We start from the raw sequence: 17230 nt of genomic DNA, 5'->3' as shown, positions 1-17230 counted from the left end.
AGGACCAAACTCTTCCTGAGAAACCTAAGTGCATCCCTGAAAAACGCTCAACAAGATTTATACAAGCACAAAGACGTTCAGAACCCAGCAACCTAAAACTCACAATGTCTGCCATCCAATCAAAGATTACCGGGCATTAAGTAGGAAAATATGACCCACAATGAAGAGAATAACCTACCTGTGCAGAATAACTGCACAGACATTAAATCAGCATCCAAGGACATTGAAATGATTATTAAAAGCTATTGGAATAAAGGACTAATATTCCACTGTTCAGCAGTTAAGGACAGATACGGAAGATATAAACAGGACCAAATTGAATTCCTAGAGGTGGAAGCTACGATGTCTGAGACGAAAAAGCCTGGATGATATTAATGATGGATTAGACTCCTCAGGACAAAAGTTTAGTGCATTTGAAGACAGAGTGATAAAAACTATCCACAGTAGCAGACATAGAGGAAAATCGATCTTTAAAACTGGAAGGAGCATCGCTGAGCGGTGGGGCAACTTCATGAAGGTGAATTTACGTGTAACTGGAGTCCCTGCGGTGGTGGTGGTGGTAGGGGATGGGACAGAAAACTGCAAGAAGGTTCCAAATGTGACGAGAGTATAAAGACACAGACCCAAGAAGCTACACAAACCCAAGCACAAGAAACATGAAGAAAACAGGCCCAGTGCACAAACGATCTGGCTGCTTAAAACCAGTGATAAAGAAATCCCACAAGCAGCCACAGAAAGGAAATGTTACCCACAGAGAAACAAAGCAGCTTCCTCAGCAGAGACACTGCAAGTGAGAAAGAGGAGAAAAATCTTTAAAATACTAGAAGAAATGAAAAAATGTCAACATAGAATTCTATTCCCACTGAAAATATCTTTCAAAAAACAAAAGCAAAATAAAGATGCTCTCAGACATACAAAAACAAAGAATTTATCACCAGCAGGCCTGCTCTACAGGAAATGTCAAGGGAAATCCTCAGGCAGAAGGGAAGGAGAAGCCACACAAAGGCGTGAGGAGCAACGGAAATCTTAGCTGCGTGGGCAGAAATATGGTTTTTCACATTATTTAAATCTTTTAGAAATATTTAAATTACTATTTTTAAAAGAGATTGACTGTTTAAACAAAACTAATAAAAATATATTGGGGTTTTCAGACATAAATATTAAGTAAAATATATGACAGCAACAGCATAAAGCCTGCATAAACAGACATACACAGCCGTAAGGTTACATTATATATGTGAAAAGGTATAGTATCACCTGAAGGTAGATGGTGACAAGTGAAAAATGTATATTAAAAACCCTAGAGCAACCCCTAAAATAAAAAAAAAAACAAAGAGTTACAACCAAAAAGCCAAAAAAGGAAATAAAATGGTATCATAAAAAACACCCAAGTGGGGCTTCCCTGGTGGCGCAGTGGTTGAGAGTCTGCCTGCCGATGCAGGGCACACGGGTTCGTGTCCCGGTCCGGGAGGATCCCACATGCCACGGAGCGGCTGGGCCCATGAGCCATGGCCGCTGAGCCTGCGTGTCCGGAGCCCGTGCTCCACGACGGGAGAGGCCACAACAGTGAGAGGCACGCGTACCGCAAAAAAAAAAAAAAAAAAGACTTCATGAAGAGAATGAAAACACAAGCTACAGAATGGGAGAAAAGATTTGCCAATATCTGATAAAGGACTCGTATCCAGATTGTATAAAGGACCCTCCAAACTCAACAACAAGCAAGTAAGTAATCAAATAAAAAATGGACAGAAGTTTGAACGTTTTACCGAAGAAGATATACAATGACAAGCACATGAAAAGGTGCCCAAGATCGTTAGTCAATAGGGACATGAAAGCTTAAACCACAGTGAGACGCCACCTCGCGTCTACCAGAAGGATTAAAATGGGGAGGACCAACCACACCAAGTGCTGGCGAGGAGAACCCACACCTCTCGTCCACCGGCAGCAGGAATACGAAACAGTGCAACCACTCTGGAAGACAGCTTCTTCAAGAGTTACTCACGCAGCTACCAGCCATCCCCCGTGGCAGCGTTCCTCCGGGAGAACAGAAGGGACACAAGGACTTGGTGTGTAACACAGAGTAGCTTCATCCCCACAGACAAAACGTGGGGCAAACCAGACGTCCACCAGCAAGGGCGTGCGTGAGCGAACAGTGGTGTATGTGCACAGGGGAATAGGGCTCAGCAGAGATAAAGGGCAAACCGCTGGCACACACATGCGCTGTCTCAAGACAAGTACGCTCAGAGAGAGAGGCCAGAGTATACACTGCACAGCTCCCACAACACACAGCTTCGTGACGTGCCCACCGACCCCCGGTGGTTGAAAGCAGACTGGTAGCTGCCTGGGTGTGCGGGAGGGGAGAAGGGGGAGGCAGGGTTATAATCGAGCAAGAGGGAATGTTTGGGGGCAAAGGACAGGCCCACTATCTTGAGTGTGGTGATGGTTCCATGGGTGTGTGTGTGTGTGTTGTGTGTATGACAGAGAGAGAGAGAATATATCCAGTTGTACACTTAACATGTGCAGCCTACAACTGTGAAGACACACGCTGCACCCATGCCTTTGACAGGTCACCCTGTCCCTCGCAGGAGCACCCGAGCAGCGCTGCGCCGCAGGTGCGGCCAGGGCTGCGGGCATCGTAGGGAACTGAGGAAGAGTCTCTGGCGCCCAGTGAGGCCAGTGCCCCGCACAGCTCGCATCCCATGCCCTAGTTTTCACAGGGGAACCTGAGGCTCACGGAGGTTAAGTGACTGCAGGGAAGCGGCCCATCCGGTACCCAGGACAGGGAGCCTGGCAGTCGGGCTCCAGGGTCGATGCCCTTACCCTCTAGGACAGTGCTTCTCAGAGGGACGACTCGGAGGTGTGACCCACCTGGCCTCGGTGAGGCATCCCTGTGAGCTTGGGGGGGAGGTGGTGGTCAGTGCCCAGGCCACCGCCAGGAAGCCCCTTCCGGAGAATGGCTCTGCATCTCAGGGACAGGCTGCACGAGAGCCCCGCAAGGCCCCTCTTAAAAACAGGTATTATGGATCCTGAAGGCTTGTGAACCAAAGTTCTCCGGTCTAAACTCAGATAAGCACGTGCACGTGGCAGCAGACTCCTAATGAGCGGCGAGCTAGAGCCCGTCCCAGCTGTCGGAGAGCAAACCACGTCAACAGCACTAGTTGTGCATCTTAAAAACGGGCGCGCGCTTCTCCTTGTCCTCCTCTGAGGCAAACTGTTATCTCACCGAGGGGGAGGGGGAGAGAACGAATGAATGAGTGGGTGTGCATGTTTGTTCAAAAGCTCAGAATGCTGGTCAGCCTTCAAAGTGTTCAAAGCAATCAGGTCTGGCCTTAAGTGTCTTGAAATTGACTAACTCCAAGTTTTTTAAACACTGAGGGTATTACATAAACTGGATGCCATCCCAGATCATTTCTAGAGAAGACGAAGCCAATCAAAGCAGGCGCGTGTGCGTGTGTGTGTACGTGCGCGTGTGTCAGGAGAAATCAGCGAGAAAGGGGTGTTTGTTATCTTCCCTAAAACAACGTTTGCAATGAACATACCACGTACCCTGGAAAACTTCTGAGGGAAGAATGATTGTTTTTGCAGAACTAAAACCCAGGGTAGCGGGGGCAGGGTGCCAGGGGTCAGGCTCCCGGTGCTGGAGGGGACAGTGGGCGGAACTAGAGGCGCAGCTGGGCAAAGAGCACCTGGTCCGGGAGGCCACCTGCCCAGGCTGACCGCCCTCTGGTCCCGGACCCCACACCCTGCCTGCTGGCCTCCCCCCCGACCGCCTGCCCAGGGCTGTGCAGCTGCTCTGTCCCCATGGGCCTGGCCATCCCCTCTGTCGGACGGTCTGCTCTGTGTCCCCAGCGTCGGGCTCACCGCAGGCATCGCCGGCCCTGTCCTGCCCCTGCATCAGAGGCTCGAGCGCGGGGAGATGGGCCGCACCAGCTCTGGAGTCGTTCGTACGAGGAGGGGGGTGTCCTGCTACAGACTGAATGTCTGGGTCCCCCAGATTCACACGTTGGAGCCCACTCCCGGGTGTGATATTTGGAGGTGGGTCTCTGGAGGGCGACGGGTCAGATGAGGCCGGGGGGTGCCCTCGGGGTGGGGTCGGCGCCTGGCAGGAAGACAGCAGAGCCTGCTCGCGCTCTCTGCCCTGTGAGGGCCTGGCGAGAAGGCGTCAGGAGGCCAAGAGGGAGGCCTCAGGGGAAACCTAACTTGCCAACACCCTGATCTCAGGCTCCCGGCCTCCAGAACTGGGAGAAAATAAGTGCTGTATAAGCCGCCCGGGCTGTGGTGTCTGTCACGGTGGCCTGAGCTGGCGCCGAGAAGGTGCTGCTGTAACAAACACGTAAACAACGTGCGGATGGACGGGCTCCTGGGCAGAGGCTGGGCGGGGCGGGAGGCGGCTGCCAGAAACAAGGACACTGAGGGCGGCTGTGGTGAGAGCTGAGGGCGGAAGAACGTGCAGTGCGGGAGGTGGTGCGGGGGAAGCAGAGGGCGGGGCCGCGTCACTAGGTCACACACAGAGGGCGTGGCTGAGCCGCGCGGGGCGGGTTCTGCGGAAGGCGGAACTGGAGCTGTTGAGCCGAGGAGACCGCTGAGCACGGCGCTGAGAGGGTGTCCTGGTCCCTCCTGACTGCTGACGACAGAAGGTGAGATGAAAGTGAGGCAGGAACTGTTAACAGTACGTACCCCCGATCTGATGCGATGAGAAGGCACGAACCCCAAACCCCAGCATCTTCCCAAAAGCCACACGTCAGCCTTGTCGCAGAACACGTCCGACAAACGGGGGCTGGGGATGCTGGCACGGCCAAGGTCGTGGAAAACAAAGACCGAGAAACTGGCAGAGAGCGGGGGAGGCGGGGAGACGAGACGGCTGAGACCAAGGTGGGGCCCTGGGCTGGATGCTGCTGGGTAAACAAACGGGTGAACGCAGGCCACAGACCAGTTAACTGTGACTCGACTGTGACAAACGCACCAGGGAGACGAAGATGTTGATAACGAGAGACAAAGGTGAGCAGCGTATGAGACGCTCTGTACTATCTGTGCAGCCCTCCTGTAAACCAACAATTATTCCGAAATGAACAGCTAGCGAGAAAGAAGGGAAAGAAAGGAGGGAAGGAAGGAAGGATGTGCGCTGGGGTGGCCGTATTAATACCGGACAAAGGAGACGTCAGAGGAGATAACCAGACAGCGGCCACCCCAAAAAAGAGGAATGACAAACATGTAAAACGGTTTATTCACCAAGAAGACACAATAACCCTAAATGAACATGCCCCTAAAAGCAGAGCTTCAAAATACATGAAGCGAAAAATGACAGACCTGGAAGGAAAAACAGGCAAATCCACAAGTATGGCTGGAGATTTCAAAGCTTACTGCTAAGGAGTTAGAACTGTGGACAGATGAGCAAAGACACACAGGACTGAACAACACCGTCAACCGATGGCATCTAACAGGAACTTACAGAACACAGTACCCAACGCAGCAGGATACTCATTCTTCTCAAGTACAGATGCAGCATTCTCCAGGACAGAGCATGTGCCTGGGGCATTTAACAAACCTTAGCAAATTTTAAAAAATGAAAACTATACAAACTGACAATGAAAATGAGACTACAACAGATCGCAAGTGTGGGATGCAGCTGAAGCAGTGCCTAGAAAAATCTGTAGCCTTAAACGCTTATATTAGAAAACAAGAGAGATCTCAAATCAATAATCTCAGCTTCCACCTTAAGAAACTAGAAAAAAAGGGGAAAAATACAGCCAAAGCAAGAAGACGGAAGGAAATAATAAAGGGCAGAAATCAATGAAATTGAGAACACAAAAACAATGAGAATAATGAACGAAACCCAACACTGTTCCTTTGAAAAGACCAATTAAATTGTAAAGCTCCAGCGAGACCGGCAAAGGGAAAAATCGAGAAGAGGCCTAGCAGCAGCACCAGGAACGGGAGGCTCCGCGGGAGCGCGTCCACACGAACAACTGCCCTCGGTCCAGCCATGTCGCCCGACAAAGCACCCACAACCCGACCCTTCTAAAGACCTTCCACAACAGAAATACCCAGGCCTACATGGTTTTACAGTCTCTTCAGAAAAGAGAAGGAGCACTTCCCAGCTTGCTGCATGAGGCCAGCATTACGCTCATACAGAACCAGAAAAGGACAGAAAGATAAATGAAACCCACAGACCAGTATCCCTCACAAACATGGACCAAAAATCACCAAAAATCAAAGCATTGGCAAGCTGAATCCAGCAATACATAAGAACGTTACCTGACAGCCAATGGGGGTTTATCTCATAATGTCAGGCTGGCTCAACACTGAAAAATAAATCAGTATAATCTACCATACTGACAGTTTAAAGAAGAAAAAACACACAGTCGTATCAATCTATTCAAGGAAAAAGAAAGGATTTGACAAAATTCAACATCTACTCATAATAAACTTTTGTAAGAATAAAAGTCAAATCAAGAATAGAAGGGAACTTCTACATCCTGATACATCTACAAAAAAACCCTACAGCTAACAGCGTTCTTAACGGTGAAAGACTAGGTGCTCCTCCAAGACCAGCAACAAGGCAAAGATGTCTGCCCTCCTCACTCCAACACCAGTCTGGAAGTCTTAACCAAAGGCATCCCACTCAGAGAAGATATAAAACGGATGTAGACAATTTACAGATAAGAGTACCTGCGCAGGAAAATCCCAAGGAATCAACCAAAAATAAAGACCAAGAAAACCCTCATAGAACTGATAAGTAAATTCGGTTAAGGTGCAGGATACAAGATGAACAACTCAAAAATCAATCGTTTCTATATAATAGTAATATATAATAGCCAACATAAAACAAAATTTACAACTGATATAAAAAGGCATACTTAGGTATAAATCTAATAAAACATGCAGAGTCTGTATACTGAAAATACAAAATGCTGATGAAATAAATCAAAGATGTAAATAAATAGATACGTATTGTGTTCACGGAATGGAAGACCCAACATAAGGAGAATGTCAATTCTTCCCAAACTGACGTAAAGATTTAACTCAATGCCAATAAAACCCCAGCAGGATTTTTTTGGGGTAGATATAGACAAACCAATTCTAAAATTTATATGGCAAGTCAAAGGAACTAGAATAGCTAAAACAACTCTGAAAAAGACGAATAAAATTGGAGGAGTCACACTACCAGATTTTAAAAACTTACCCCAAGGCTACCAGTAGTCAAGACAGTGGTGATGAGATAAATACTTAGATCAATACAGCAAAATGGAGAATCCAGGAAGAGAGAGAAATATGCCCAACCGATTTTTGACAAAGGCATAAAAAAGCAATTCAATGAAGGAAGGACAGCCTTTACCATATATTGTCCTGAAGCAGTTAAACTTCTTTAGGCAAAAATAAAAGTAAATCTTCACCTAAACCTCACATCTTATGCAAAATTTAACTGAACATGGATCAGAAACTTAAATGTAAAACGTGAAACTAGAAAATTTTAAGAAATAAACATAGGATAACGCCTTTGATACTCAAGGCTAGGCAACGAGTTTTCAGACTCAATATCTAAAAATGGATAAATTGGACTTTTTCAAAATCTAAAACTTTTGTTTTAAGACATTGGTAAGATAATGAAATTAAAGTACAGACTAAGAGAAAATATTCGCAAACCACATATTTGACAAATATGTATCCAATATACATAAAGAATTTGCAAAATTCAACAATAAGTTAAAAAACAAAACAACAACCAAAAAACAACTGGGTAAAAGACAGGTGAGATATCTGAACAGATACCTCACCAAAAAGGTTAAACACGTTGCAACTAAGCACATGAAAAGGTGTTCAACATCAGTAGCCACTTGGGAAATACAAGCAGAAAACCATGGTGAGATACACTACACACTCAGCAGAAGGGCTAAAATAAGAATACTGACAATAGCAAGCGCTGACAAGGAGGAACCCAAACTCTCGCACAACTCTGTTTAAGCAACCAGCAAACCACTTTCCAAAGCCAAACATGCACTTAACGCATTACTTAGAAATTCCACTCCTGCGTGTCTACCCTGGAGAAATGGAAACTTATGCCCACAAACAACCTGCACGTGAATGTTTATAGCAGTCCTAGTCACAACTGCCCTAAGCTGAAAACAACACAAATATCCTTCAACAAGTGAATGGATCAATTTTTTACAGCTGCGGCATATCCATCAGTGGACTGTTACCCAGCTATAAAAAGGAGCAACTACAACAAGGACGCAGAGCGCTCGGGAACCTGTAAATCAATTAGACCCGACAGCGGAGGACACACGCTTGCAGGGTGCACACGGATACTCTCCAGAAAAGACTACACATGTTAGGCTACAAAACAAGTCTCAGAAGTTAAATTTATTGATCTAATGGAGTTAACTCAATGGGATGAAAGTAAAACCCAATAACAGAAGGAAAACTGGAAAACAAATACGTGAGCACTAAACAACAGACTCTTAAACAACCAACAGATTAGAGAAGAAATCACAAGGAAATCAGAAAATACCTGGAGAAGATAAAATAAAAACAAAACACAGGACAACAGTGAAAGCAGTGTTCTGGGGGAATTTATAGCCTTAAATGCCTACATTAAAAAAGGAGGATCTCAAATTGATAACCTAACTGTACACCTTAAGAAACCAGAAAAGGAAGAGCAAACTGAACTCAAAGGTGGTAGAAGGGAAATAATAAAGATTAGAGCAGGGCTTCCCTGGTGGCGCAGTGGTTGAGAGTCCGCCTGCCGATGCAGGGGACGTGGGTTCGTGCCCCGGTCTGGGAAGATCCCACATGCCGCGGAGTGGCTAGGCCCGTGACCCATGGCTGCTGAGGCTGCGCGTCCGGAGCCTGTGCTCCGCAACGGGAGAAGCCACAACAGTGAGAGGCCCGTGTACCACACACACACAAAAAAAGATTAGAGCAGAGACAAATGACACAGAGAACAGAAAAACAGTAACAAAAATCAACAATACCAAAAGTTGGTTATTTGAAAAGATCAACAAAGTTGACAAACCTTTTTAGCTGGAATGACTAATATATTTCAATATACATAAAAATCAGTTATATTTCTATACAGTGGCAATGAACAATGTGAAAAACAAATCTAAGAAAATAATTCCATTTACAAGAGCATCACAGAGAACGAACTACTTAGGAATCAATTTACCCAGGGAGGTATAAGATTTGTACACCAAAACCTGCAAAAGATTGCTAATAGAAATTAAAGAAAAACTAAATAAATGGGGAGACATTCCATGTTCATGAATTGGAAGACTTAATATTGATGTTAAGATGTCAGAGAGGGCTTCCCTGGTGGCGCAGTGGTTGGGAGTCCGCCTGCCGATGCAGGGGACATGGGTTCATGCCCCGGTCCGGGAGGATCCCACATGCCGTGGAGCAGCTGGGCCCCTGAGCCATGGCCGCTGGGCCTGCGCGTCTGGAGCCTGTGCTCCACAGCGGGAGAGGCCACAGCAGTGAGAGGCCCGCGTACCGCAAAACAAAACAAAACAAAACAAAACAAAAGATGTCAGAGAAATCGAAACGATCTTGGAAGAGGACAACAAAGGTGGAAAACTCATACCTCCTGGTTTCAAAACTTGGTCGAAAGCTACAGTATTCAGAAAGGAATGATCTTTATACAGATATAACATCTTGGATGAATCTCACTTATGCTGAGTGAAAGAAGCCAGTCTCAAAAGATTACAAATCATAGGATTTCATTTATAGGACATTACTGAGAAAAAATCAAAACTGTAGGGATGGAGAACAGATCAGTGGTTGCTAGGGGATTACGGGTATGTAGGTGAGTGATTATAAACTGCTGGCGTGAGGAGGATTTTGAAGTGATGAAATTATTTTATGCTCTGATTAAGGGGTAAGTAATTAACATTCACAGAATTGTACACCAAGAAAGAGACTATTTTACTACATAATAATGTTAATAGTAAAAAATAAAGAGTCTCCTAGGATACAGTCTGTGCCTTATTGTGACGGTGATTACGAGCATGAATACATATTTGTCAAATGTGACTGTGGTGTCTGGTGAGGTGGCGGAGGAGTATTTTACTACTGACATTCTTCACAACTGAAGGAGCATGGCGATAATCAAAAGCAGACTGGCTTTTATTTGGTTTAATCACTGTTTTAGGCTTCTCCAAAGACAACACACTGTCTGAGACCTGCCTTCTGGGTGGACCACTACCACAGCCCCACCCCTGCGTACCTCACCCTCGCGACACTGGACATTAAAAGGGATGCATCCTGCTGTATGTAGAGTATGCCTCAACGACACAGGTATTTTTTTTTTTTTTTTTTTTTTTTTTTTTTTTTTGCGGTATGCGGGCCTCTCACTGTCGCGGCCTCTCCCGTTGCGGAGCACAGGCTCCGGATGCGCAGGCCCATCGGCCATGGCTCACGGGCCCAGCCGCTCCGCGGCATATGGGATCCTCCCAGACCGGGGCACGAACCCGTATCCCCTGCATCGGCAGGCGGACTCTCAACCACTGCGCCACCAGGGAGGCCCCGACACAGGTATTTTTAAATCCCTCTTCGGGATTTAAATCCCTAAGAATCCGGAGGCTAATGCAGAGAAAGCACGGGGTGCAGAGCCTGACCCACAGAAAGCATTAGGTGAACATCAGCTGCTTTGGCACAACTGTTACTACTGCTGCTGGAAGGGGGAACTGTCCCCACTTTCAAAACATAAGGCGTCGGAATCCTAGGTACCAGACAGCCCAAGCACCGTCGAGCTTCTGGGACCCAGAAAGTACGCTTGCCCGTATGTCAAAACATGGCTGACAGTTAATGCACAGAGATGTTCATCACGGTTTGTTCTTAACAGCTGAAAACGTGAAAATAACTCAAACTCCAGAAGTGGGTTAGCCAACTGCATTATGGAACAAACTATATGTTAATATTTACACAAAGTCTGTAAAAACATGGGAAAGTGTTATAGTACAAAGTGGAGAAACAGAGTTGAAATGATGTGGATTTCACTATGTATAAAATATTTATGAATAGAAAAAAATGCCAAAGAGTTTCAGTTTGAGATGCCAGTTCCAACATTTACATTTAGGTGCAACCTCTCTCAAAATTCCATTAAAACAAGAGCACAGGTCTTCCTTACTTCTTTTGAGGGCTGCTCCTGAAAGGACAAAGAAAATAGAAGACACTGTGTCCAAACAACTTCAGAAGTTGGAAAACAGATGAATGAACGGTAAAGGACACAGAAAAGCTAATTCCTAGACCAGCAGTGGAAACGCCAAGAAGCTTCTACCACAAAAAGCGCCCAAAGTCTCAGGAACGGCATTACCGAGAGTCGCTTCCGGAAGCGGCGAGAAGGCAGGGCTCCAACTGGAAGTGGCTTGGAAGTCGCTCTCTCTCTTCTTCCCCACTTTGTAGGAAATAATTACAGGAACTTGCAAACACTGCACAAGGAGGCCCATGTCCTCTTCACTCAGTGTCTCTCTCAATGGTAACGAGGTAAACAGCTTCCACGCGACGCTGTCACACATACAGATGCGTGTAACCACCGCCGCCATTGAGCCCACGCACACTGTCTCCTCGTAGACACCCATCCCCACCCACCCCCCACCCCCACCCCCCACCCCCGGTAACCTCGTCTTCTGTGTTCTAAAGGAACTGTGTAAAACTGATGTTAATTATTCTTTAAATGTTTACAATTCTTCAGGGACACCATATGGGCCTGGCAACATATTTTGGGGGAACATTTTAATCATGAATTCAAGTTTTTAATGTTTGTAAGATGATTCGGATTTCCTGTTTCATCCTGGTTGAGTTTTGGTCGTCTCTGGTGTCTGAGGCATTGGTCCGTTGCCCCCAGTTAATGATCTGGCAAGCCTAGGGCTGTTCACAGTGTCCTGTGTCCTCTACGTGGCCGAGGGCCTGCAGAGACACCCCGTGCACGCTCGATACTCATGACCTGTGTCTTCTCTTTCCAGACTTGTCAGTTTTGCTAGACGTTTATTAATTTTATTGAATTTTTTTCAAAGAACTGGCTTTCTGCTTCAATAATTTTCTGTTTTTCTCCTTTCAATTTCATCATATTTTGCTCTTTATTATTTCCTCCTTTCTGCTTGTTTTGGGCTTAATTTGCTCTTCTTTTTTCAGGGTCTCGAGGCTGGAATATAAATTGGAGACCTCCCCACTTTCCTAATGCAAACGTTCAGTGCTGTGCACCCTCCTTCTCGGCGCTGACTCTGCTTGTCCCACAGACTCCGACAGGTGTGTTTTCACCATCAGTCAGCTGTATTTATCTCTCCTTTGAGATGTCCTCTTCCACACTCGGGCTATTTGTTTAATTAATGAGTGTGTTGTTTAATCTCCAAACATTAGGAGATTCCCCTGTTGTTTTTCTGTTACTGACTTCTGGTTTGAGCTCCTTCTGGTCAGACAATACACAGGGTATGAAGCTGATTCTCCTGAACTTGCTGAGGTCTGGTCCACGCCCTGGGTGCGGTCCACGCCGGCAGGCCTTCCAGGTGGGCTGCCCCACCGCGCCTTCTCTGGATGTTGATCAGGTCCTGTTGGTGGATGGTGGTGTTCAGTTCTTCCATGTCTTGGCTGCTTTTCGGTCTGGAAGTTCTATGACATCTGAGAGTGCTGTGTTGGGGTCCTGGACTGTACGGGTGGATCTGCCCATTTCTCCTTTCAGGTTCGTCGCTGGGCTTCACGCGTTTTGAAGCTCTGTCGTCTGGCACACACACGTTTAGGATCGTTACGTCTTCTTGGCAGATTGAGCCTCATGTAACGTCCCTTTTTTGTCCACAGTATTTTATCTGAAATTATTCAATTAATATAAGCCATACCTACTTTAAAAACATTCATGTTTCCATAGTACATCATTTCTCATCCTTTTGCTTTCAACCGACCTCTGTTGTTACCGTTGAAGTTGAGTCTTGTAGATAAACTACAACTGGGTCATGTGTTCATAACCACTCTGCCAATCTGTTATCTTCTAGTTGGTGCGTTGAGATCATTTACTTTAAAAGGAACTACTGGGCTTCCCTGGTGGCGCAGTGGTTGAGAGTCCGCCTGCCGATGCAGGGGACACGGGGTTCGTGCCCCGGTCTGGGAAGATCCCACATGCCGCGGAGCGGCTGGGCCCGTGAGCCATGGCCGCTGAGCCTGCACGTCCAGAGCCTGTGCTCCGCCACGGGGGAGGCCACAGCGGTGAGAGGCCCGCGTACCGCTAAAAAATAAATAAAAAATAAAAGGAACCGCTGAGTTGCTGGCGCTTAAATCTGTGAGGTCATGATGTGTTCTCTGCTCACTCCCTCTGCTCCCAACTCCACTGTTTCTCTTTTCTTGCCTGCCAGTGGGTTACTTGTACAGTTTTGTAGTGTTTTGAGCACTCTGCATTGCAAATACTTCTCAGTGGCTGCTGAAGGTATTAAGATACACATAGGTGACTTGGCCTCCTGGGGCTGACGTATCCCTCTCCCCACTTTAAAATAAGAATTGGTTTGTGCGTTTCTTCTGTGTGTGCTGAGCACCACCATCACGGGACGCTACGGGTTTTTGACCTCGAGTATGATTTCAGAAAACTGCGAGGACCGCCTCTTACACTTCTCCCTGTTTTCACCCATCCCATCGTTCCTCCCCCTTGGAAATTCCAAGCTTTCCTCTGTCTCCATGTCCCTCCTACTCGGGAGGCTTCCTTAGACATTCGTTAAGGATAGGTGTGCTGGGGACACATTCTCTTAGTTTCACTTTGTCTGAGGATGTCTTGATTTTCCTTTCATCCCTGAAGGATATTTTCATTGGCTGACGGTTCTTTTCTCTCAGAACTTGAAAAATGTGCACTTCATTCTGGCTTCCGCAGTTTCAGGTAAAAAACTCGCTGTCACTCAGATCCATGTCCCCGTAGATGATACAGTGTTTCTCTCTAGCTTCTTTCAAGATTTTTCCTTTGTGTTTAATTTTCAGAAGGTTAATCAGCAGGTGTCATGGTGTGGATTTCTCTAGTTTTATACTGTGAGAACTTCACTTAGCTTCTTCAATCTGTAGTTTTATGCCCTTCACCAGATTTGGGAAATTTTCAGTCATTACCTCTTAAAGTATTTTCCCAGCCCTGATCCCTTTCTGTCTGGGACCCCAATTAAGCAAAGTCCCATACTGTGTCTCCTCATCACAGGTCCCCGAGGCTCTGTTCCTGTTTGTTTTCAGTCTGCTTCCCTGTGGCTCTGGTGAGGTGATTTCTGTTGATCTGCCCTTGAGTTCACAATTCTTTCTCTCGTCTGCAGGCTACTGTGGAGCGTATCCAATGAGCGTTCTATTGTGGTTATTGTATTTTCCAGGTGTATACTTTCTGTTTGGTTCTTTTTTAAAAAAAAAAACAAATAATTTTTATTTCTTTGCTGAGGTTTACCATTTTTTCATTTGCTTAAAGAGGATGTGTAAGTGTTTGCATTTTTACGATGCTGCTTTAAAATCCTCATCGGGTAATTCCGCCACCTGAGTCACTGTGGTGTTGCTGTCTGTTGACTGTCTTCTCTTGTTCATGTTACAGCTGCCCTGCTTCTGGATAGGATAAGGGGCTTTTACTGCATCCTGGACACTCCAAGCATTACGCTGTGAGACCTCATCCTCTTTAACCTTCCCCTGGTGGCAGCCACCCGGCTCAGGAGGAGGTGGAAGTCCCTGCTGACATGATGCTGCAAAAGCAGACCCTGCAGACAGGGTGGTGTCAGCTGGGCTCCCCACTGGTCCACCAACACCACAGCTGGTGAACAAGGGCCGCCCCGCTGCTCCAGAGTGGGAGCAGGAACTGTGTGCCGAGCCTTCTGACTCGGGTCAGTGACAGGAAGGGTGACCAGCCCCCGCCATCGCGCTCTGGCTCCAATGCTGCCCCTGAGGATCGGCTCAGCCCTGCTGACACTCCCTGGGCTGACACTCCACTGCCTGCTGCAGCCGGTGGTCACCGAGAGCCCTGCTGGCCCAGTGACACTGCCGGTGGGCCTGGGTGCTGGTGCCATGGGGCAGGGGGGGGAAGGGGACGGGTTTTTCCTGGGTATTTGGCTAAAGTGGGGCAGTGTTGTCAGAGGGCTTCCCCTCGTGGGGGAACAGGCTTTCCTGGGAGCTGTGTGTATCTTGTTGCTGGTCCAGGCAAACGGCAGCTGAGAAAACTCGGGAGCTCGCCAAGTCCCAGGGTCCTCAAGGCCACGCTTGACCCCCTTCCCGGGCCTTCCTCGGTGGGTGTGATGCGCAGGGTTCTCGGTTGTAAGGGGGAGGACCTGGGCATGATGCGGCTGCTCCAGCTGACCAGAACCAGAAGTTAAAGATCTTTTCAAAATCCAGCATCTGCACATCCTCTTCCGCATTTGATCTTATGTGTCTCTCCCCTGCCTCTGAAGAAGACCGGAAATTCATTTTCTTTAGAGAGAAGACGGCGGGTCTCCGGGCAGAAGGATACCAGGTAGAGGGCAAAGTTGCCCAGGTCAACAGGGGACCGAGGGGACGTCCCCACAGTGACACCGAGCTTGCCGGTCCTGTCCCCAGCTACACGCCCAGAAGCTGGCAGCTCAACCTCCAGATAGGCATCTTCCCTGAAGACAGGACCCAGACGCCAGTCCTGAGGGCTCCCAGTGAAATGGCCACGTTCAACCTAGTGAAGCCGCAGGCAGAGTCCACCAGGCCCAGGGTGGGTCCAGGAGCTGCTCGGTGCCCCCTCCTCATGAGCAGATGGCTGGCACCACCAGGGCCTCTAGGAGAACATCAACAGGAGACCTACGCCCAAACCACCATGGTGACAGAAAGAAAGCAACTTAAAGGAAACAGGCTGTATGGACAGAAGAAAGCTTCATAAAGTCCCATGATTAACGTCAAAGAGTCAGTGAACACATTTTAAATGTAAAAGGATATTAAGAGAACAACAGCAACGCTACAGAAAAGTCTCAGGAAACTAGCAGCATAACAGCAGAAATAGAACAGGTTGATAAATTTGAGAAAATTTTATAGGACGTAGAAGCAAAAGATGGAAAATAGGATCAAAAATGTTCTCACGATGGAAGAATTCAGAAAGCTCAACATGCAGGTAAGAGTTTCAGAGAGAAGCAGCAGAAGAAAAGGAAGATGAGAAACGAGCAGCGAACACTTCAAGACGCCTCCCAAGAGGTGGGGGCGAGAGGCGCCAGATGAAAGGCCACCAGGTGTCCAGCACGCGGCGCAGACCAGGCCGCCAGAGCGCGTCTCTGTCACACTTCAGGACGCCGGACGGCACACAGCTCTTCAGTCCCCCAGAGAGAAGGCACGAGGCGGGCCAGGACCCAAACCCAGAGGCTCTGCCCGGTAGGGGGAGGCTGACCCTTGCACCCACTGCAGGGTCAGCGCAAGGAGTGGAGAGACGGGGTTGTGGCCCTGGCTCCCTGCACAGTCCAGGCGGGGACCCCGTGGCTGCTGGCAGCCGGGCAGCAGGTGGGCAAAGGGGCCCAACTTTGGTTCCCGGCATGCCTGCAGCCCAGGCGGAGGGGTCCTGCTGGCCAACCAACGGGCTTCCTGGTGGAGCCGCACGTGGTGCGGAGGGGCAGCGGGAGGCTGCTCTCAGCCCAGAGCACCAGGGTCTGGGGGCCTCACCCCAGCTGCGGCTGCCTTTCAAAGGGCACCCCTCGCTGGGGTCCACAGGCCCAGGCCCAGGTCCATGGAGGCGCGTTTGGCTTCAGGGCCTGGGTCGCAGGGGGTGACCGTGCGGCCACGTCCGTGTCCGGCTGCGCCCGCTCCCGGAACCCGAGTGCTTGGACACTCACGAGGCAGGGGCTCGTCTCCTGATCGAGGGCAGCGTAAGACCCAAAGCAGGGGTGCTCAGCAAGGATCTGTTCAGTAAGTTTTCTAAAGAAAGAATAACAGGAGTCTAGCCCCTGGCAGTCTGGAAGGGGAGTGGGCGGGGCCCAGCACACAGCGCCATCCTCAGGGGGAGGGGCGTCTCCAGTGCCCCAAGGCCAGGGTCCCCCCAGCCCCTGAAGCGGGGGACTCCGCGCGCTGGAATGGGCCTGGGTGGGCAGGTGGGGGGACCCAGGCGGCAGTGAGGGAACCGGAGGGCGGGACGGGCAGGCGCCGGTCTCCAGGACGAGCAACTCTATCCAGCTGCTAAACCCACAGACAGCGCCTGGGATCTCCCAGAGCTGCCAGGGCAGAAGCAAGAGCCCAGGCTTGTTCCAGCTGAGAGAGCCCTTCAGCTACTGCCACTTAAATCTTTACTGAAGTTTCCCCCCCG

General features: G+C 48.5%; 1 protein-coding gene across 2 annotated transcripts in view; it reads right to left on the bottom strand.

The window, feature by feature from the left end:
* The window catches only part of MAD1L1 (mitotic arrest deficient 1 like 1), a 325699-nt gene that overhangs the window by 86065 nt on the left and 222404 nt on the right, over positions 1-17230 (bottom strand). The window lies entirely within an intron of this gene.

Source organism: Mesoplodon bidens (genome assembly GCF_964165515.1).
Source record: "Mesoplodon bidens genome assembly, chromosome: 15".
NCBI classification, from domain to species: domain Eukaryota; kingdom Metazoa; phylum Chordata; class Mammalia; order Artiodactyla; family Ziphiidae; genus Mesoplodon; species Mesoplodon bidens.
This window is presented reverse-complemented; position numbering and strand designations above follow the sequence as displayed.